Raw genomic sequence first — 6,354 nt, forward strand, 5'->3', positions numbered from 1 at the left:
TTCTGGACATCCATTGCCGTCCGTGAAAAATTTCCTGATTTTGAGGAGTTGTTTGCTCTTCTAATTTCTGAAGAGCAGAGAAATGGTGGTGCATCTTCTTCAGGAGGAACTTCAAAAGAAACTATCTTCTACTCAAATGCTGGAAGAGGTAGAGGCAGAGGTAGAGGAGGCCGATCTGGAGGCCGTGGTAGAAATCAGAATATGCAGCAAACTCAAGAAAACCAGTCCTATGCAGGAGGATGTGGTAACTCTAAAGGCAAGGGGAGCCAAAGAGGCCGTGGTGGATGGCAGAGAGGCCAAAATGCAAACAGCAATATTGAATGCTACTATTGTGGTAAAATGGGCATATGGCTAAAGACTGCTACAAAAAGCAGAATGACATTATGAATGGAAAATTGCAGCAAAGAAATTATGCATCTTCTATTAGACAGGGTGATGACAGAAATGAGCATTTGTTTATGGTGCAACACATACCAATTCGATGACAAGTGCAGAAGAAAGCAATGATGTGTGGTATGTTGACTCAGGTGCATCAAACCACATGACAGGTCATGCAGAATGGATGCAAGATGCAAGGAAAATGGAAAGACCAGGATTTGTGGAGACTAGTGATGATACTGCCCACCCTATTGTGCAGATTGGTAAAATTCCTTTGTCTATGCAGGATGGGAAAAAGAAATACCTGTCTGATGTATTTCATGTCCCGAATATCACCAAGAACCTGGTTTCTGTTGGTCAAATGGTTGAGCAGGGCTTGCAGGTCAGATTTAATCCTCATGGATGCTTTGTTGAGGATATGAAAAATAACGATCGCTTGATAGCAAAAGGAAAGAAGAAGGGCATGATGTTTACGTTGGATGTGGACATGCCTGAATTGAGTGCGCAATGTTTGCACATGGGACCGGTGTAGTTGCAAATATTGATATCTGGCATAAACGCATTGGTCATGTTAATGTACAATGACTTAAATCAATGCAGGCCCAAAATATTGTTGCAGGATTGCCTAAATTCAAGGTTGCAGAAATGCATAAGGTATGTGAAGCCTGTCAATTTGGAAAACAGGCAAGGAAACCATTTCCTAGACATGTTCAAGAGAGTAAGAAGCCATTGGAATTAATCCACTCTGATGTGTGGACTACTAAAGCTGCATCTATTGGAGGCTGTCATTATTTTGTCACTTTTATTGATGACTACAGCAGAAAAGTTTGGGTGTATTTTATGAAAAAGAAAAGTGAAGTGTTTGGGCATTTCAAAGCTTTTAAAGCTATGGTTGAAAAGAAATAGGCCTGCAAATAAAATGCCTAAGGTCAGATGGAGGGGAGAGTACCTCTCAAATGAGTTTGCAAGGTTCCTGCAGGAGCATGGCATAAAGCAGCAATATTCATGCAGTCATACCCCACAGCAAAACGGACTTGCAGAAAGGAAAAACAGGCATATTGGAGAGGTATCTCGGGCCATGCTAAATGAAAAAGACCTACCAGATTATTATTGGGCTGAAGTAGTTACTACAGCAGTTTACATAATGAACAGGACTCCCACTGCAGCAATACATGGCATCACGCTAGAGGAGATGTATACTGGTAGAAAACCAGATATTTCTCATTTGAAAATTTTTGGTTGCATTGCCTATGTTCATGTGCCAGATGAGTTGAGGTCCAAGTTGGATCCAAAAGTTGAGAAGTGCATCTTTATTGGTTATTCTCTGCAGCAGAAATGGTATAGATGCTATAACCCTTCTACTTGTAAGTTTACAGTGAGCAGAGATGTTGTTTTTGATGAGATGAGCAGCTGGTATAAACCAGTAAATGTGATTGATGATGTAGATGCACAAAATGGTAATGCTGCACAGAATTCACACAGCAGCAATCAAAAAATATTAGTGGACCTGGAGTGTCCTCTAGCAATGGTTCACATACTTCACCATGGACCGGCAGATTGAGATCAGGAGAATCTCCTCAAAGCAATGCAGATTGTGGTATGCAGGTATCGCAAAAAGAAAAAGAGAAGGTAGATCAGCCCATGTTTGATGTGAATGTAGGTCACTCTTATGTGGATGGTGAATCCAGTGGCTCAGAACAGAGCACTGATGATGAGTTGGGTATTTCTTCTGTTGTTACACCTGGAGTAAGGAAGACCAGGGATGTTTTGAGAGCACCTGGTAGTGAGCCTATTTTGCGCAGGTCTACCAGAGTCAAGTATCCTGTGGATAGGCTAAAATATGACTGTCCTATCTTGTCAGACCATGCTCTAGGTGCTTGATTCAAGCCATACAAGGCTTTCTTCAACCTGCAAACAAACTCAGGATGAACAGCATGAACATAACCTAGTGGCTGCTCCATAAAGACCTCTTCTTGCAAATCACCATGCAAGAAGTCATTCTTTACATCCATCTGATGTAAAGACCATCCCTTTGATGCAGCCATAGCAATGACTGCTCTTATGGTTGCCATCCTTGCAACCGAACTGAATGTTTCTTCATAATCAATGCCATATGTCTATGCATAGCCCTTGACAACTAATCTTGCCTTGTATCTGTTCACAAAACCATCTGCATTGTGCTTCACCTTATAAACCCACTTACAGCCAATTGCATTCTTGTCTTTGGGCAAAGGCACCAATTCCCATGTAGCATTTGCTTCCAAGGCATCCATTTCTTCATCCATGGCTTTCTCCCATTTTTCTTTTCCCATGGCTTGCTCAAAGAAGTGGGTTCTGGTTCCTGTATCACTTTGACCATATAGGCATAGTGAATGGCTGTAAAGCCTTGATTGATGCACACAAAAAATTTGGACTTAATCAAATTCTATTTTCAAGGAGTTTTTCTTTTTTGAAGAAAAGGAGGGTTTGATTTTTTTAATGATTGATGAAGACCTCTCCTATTTGTGAAGGACAAAATGTTCACAAATTTTAAAACTCTTGGAATTTTCAGGTTCTTTATATGTATTTGAAGGTAATGTGCACAAAATATGGAACTGGCATTGGTTTTGGAGCACTAGGAGTGATGTTGCTGGTGACAGATTCGTTTGCAATGGCCGATATGATTCTAGAACTCACATGTGTGCTTGAATTTTGCAAAGTTTGGAAGCTCACACTAAATCAAAGGAGGGGAATTCATTGTAAGCAGGCAGCTGGTGCAGTAGAGAGAGTCTGATAGACAGCATATTAACAATAGGATAAGGGGACCATGAAGCACCCTGAACATGTTTGCATGGGCATTGGACCCCCCAATATGCAATGTAATCTCCCCTTTTGAACTTATAGACAAACCGCCGTGATTGATGCAGTACACACAAAATTTGGACTTAGTCAAATTCTATTTTCAAGGAGTTTTTCTTTTTTGAAGAAAAGGAGGGTTTGAATTTTTTAATGATTGATGAAGACCTCTCCTATTTGTGAAGGACAAAATGTTCACAAATTTTAAAACCCTTGGAAATTTTAGGTTCTTTATATGTATTTGAAGGTAATGTGCACAAAATATGGAACTGGCATCGGTTTTGGAATAGTAGGAGTGATGTTGCTGGTGACAGGTTCGTTTGCAATGGCCGATATGATTCTAGAACTCACATGTGTGCTTGACGTTTGCAAAGTTTGGAAGCTCACACTAAATCAAAGGAGGGGAATTCATTGTAAGTAGGCAGCTCGTGCAGTAGAGAGAGTTTGATAGACAATTCTTTAGCCTATTAACAATAGGATAAGGGGATCATGAAGCACTCCCTAAGGACATTAACATGTTTGCATGAGCATTGGAGCCCCCAATACGCAATGTAATCTCCCCTTCTGAACTTATAGACAAACCGCCGTGATTGATGCACACACAAAATTTGGACTTAGTCAAATTCTATTTTCAAGGAGTTTTTCTTTTTTGAAGAAAAGGAGGGTTTGATTTTTTAATGATTGATGAAGACCTCTCCTATTTGTGAAGGACAAAGTGTTCACAAATTTTAAAACCCTTGGAATTTTCAGGTTCTTTATATGTATTTGAAGGTAATGTGCACAAAATATGCGACTGGCATTGGTTTTGGAACACTAGGAGTGATGCTGCTGGTGACAGATTCGTTTGCAATGGCCGATATGATTCTAGAACTCACATGTGTGCTTGACTTTTGCAAAGTTTTGAAGCTCACACTAAATCAAAGGAGGGGAATTCATTGTAAGCAGGCAGCTCGTGCCGCAGAGAGAGAGTCTCATTATATTGGGACGCTCGTATGCAGGGGCACTTATATCATCTAGGATGACGAAGCCCTTCCGAGTAACGTAGCGTGCAATCGCTAGTAATGGCGCATCATCCCTCACCCGTCCAGCAGCTGAGCCGTCTCCTCGCACAGTTGCATTTCGACCCTGCATGGATTTCGTCCGCCTTGTTGTTCACATTCTTGTTGTTGCAGGCTGCTTCTATTCCTGCAAGCTTCGCAGCACCCGTTCTTGCCCCAGATATCGCATTCTGCACTGTCTACGGCGACACTCCTTACAATTGCTGTGCCCCGAAACCGCATCATCTCCCCCGTAACTTCCAATTCGAAGAATCCCCCACCCTCAAGATCAGGCGACCAGCTCATAAGGTTAGCGATGAGTACGCCCACAAACTTATCAAGGCTTATAAGCTTATGAGCGCACTTCCTCATGACGACCCACGCTCCTTCGGCCATCAAGCAAACATCCACTGTGCTTACTGTGACGAATTCTACGCCCAGGGGAACACCAGCACGCCGCTTCAGATCCACGCCTCCTGGCTTTTCTTTTCCTGTCACAGATGGTATCTCTACTTTCATGAACGCATTCTGGCCAAACTGATAGGAGATGGCACACTTGCGTTGCCATTTTGGAACTATGACCATCCAGATGGAAGCACAATGCCTCGAATTTACGTCGAATACCCGGAGCTCGCAGATCGCTATAGGCAGCCTTCTCACTTGCCTCCCGCTGTGGTAGAAATCGTTGCTGTGAGTCGGGGCCGTGCTGACCTCGATCGGGAGGATCAACTGATCGTTAATCGGGCCGCCGTTTATTGGGTCATGGTTACAGGTGCAACTACTCAATATAGATTCTTCGGACAACCCTACAGATCTAAATCCTACCAGATGCCTGGCTACGGGACAGTTGAGACGATGCCTCACAACGGCGTGCATGCTTGCACGGGCGACATGAAGAATGGCTACAGAGACATGGGGGCGTTCTCAACAGCCCCGAGAGATCCCATCTTCTACGCACACCATGCCAATCTAGATAGACTGTGGAATGTATGAAAAACCCTGGCAGAAGGCAACAAGGATATCGATGATCCCGACTATCTAGATTCTGAGTTCGTGTTCTACGACGAGAATGCAGAGCTTGTGAAGGTGAAAGTCAGGGATTCGTTGAACAGTACCAAGCTAGGGATCATATACGAGGAAGTTGAAAATGTGTGGCTGGACTATAGTCCAAAAGCACAAAGCAGTGGTGCTGCGCAACTGTCGGAGGATGCAGTACTCTGCAGGATGGGTGAGGTGCTGGTGGAACCTTGCTCTGTTCGTATAGCAATGCCGGATAAGCTGCAAGGGTCGGATAAGGGGCAAGAAACACTGGTAATCGAGGGCATCGAGGTGCAGAAAGATGCACCAACGCAGGCCAATGTCTTCGTAAATCATCCAAGTGCTAACATGTCTGCATTGCTCAATTGCACCGAGTTTGCACGTGCCTTCACCACGTTGCTGCCCACCTCAGCTAGCACTTCCATTCGGCTGGGAATCAGTTTTATTGTAAGGGAGCTCAATCTGGCGAAAGAGGATACGCTAGTGGTGACGATCGTGCCAGTAACATTGGACTCAGCTCCGGGGATGAAGATATCCAGTATCTCAATTGAGTACGAGAATGTGGAGGACCTAACGTATCTGCTGTGATCCTCACACTATCTTTGTGCATATTTCTTTCAATGAATTTATAATTAAATAAGGACATTCTGTTAGCAGAATTTAACTCTAGTGTGTTGGTTTCTTATGTTAGATACGGATAATGTGTTCTCTATATATGGATACTTTGGCACGTCCTTTAATGGAACAAGGTGCCAATGCCACTCCGGCCCTCCAAAATGAAAGAGAAGTTTTAAAGCATGGCGATGTATTGGGAGTCTTATTCAGGTGCAAATTAAGTAATGGAGTGGTCTGTCCAATATGCCTAAGTGCCAAATTTTGTTTGCTCTTTTGATATGTTTGTGGATATTGATCAAGGTGGCTATCCTATATTATAGTTGGTTTATTGATATGCATATGATAATTGTATTTGTCCATCATGGTTTACAGATTTGTTGATGTTATTGTTCTTTTGGACATGTCAACGCTAAAGTCTCTTGTTGCTTATTTAGAAGTGCTTCTTCTAAGA

The 6,354-nt window shown here is 42.8% G+C and overlaps 1 pseudogene; it reads left to right on the plus strand.

Moving 5' to 3' along the window:
• The first annotated feature begins 4,274 nt into the window (after window positions 1–4,274).
• LOC147894333 (aureusidin synthase-like) lies at window positions 4,275–5,924 on the plus strand (annotated as a pseudogene).
• The last annotated feature ends 430 nt before the right edge of the window (window positions 5,925–6,354 follow it).

The sequence above is a fragment of the Dipteris shenzhenensis genome, chromosome 14 (assembly GCF_047967505.1).
Source record: "Dipteris shenzhenensis isolate YYH24624 ecotype China chromosome 14, Dip_SZ_1.0, whole genome shotgun sequence".
In the NCBI taxonomy this organism is placed as follows: Eukaryota; Viridiplantae; Streptophyta; class Polypodiopsida; order Gleicheniales; family Dipteridaceae; genus Dipteris; species Dipteris shenzhenensis.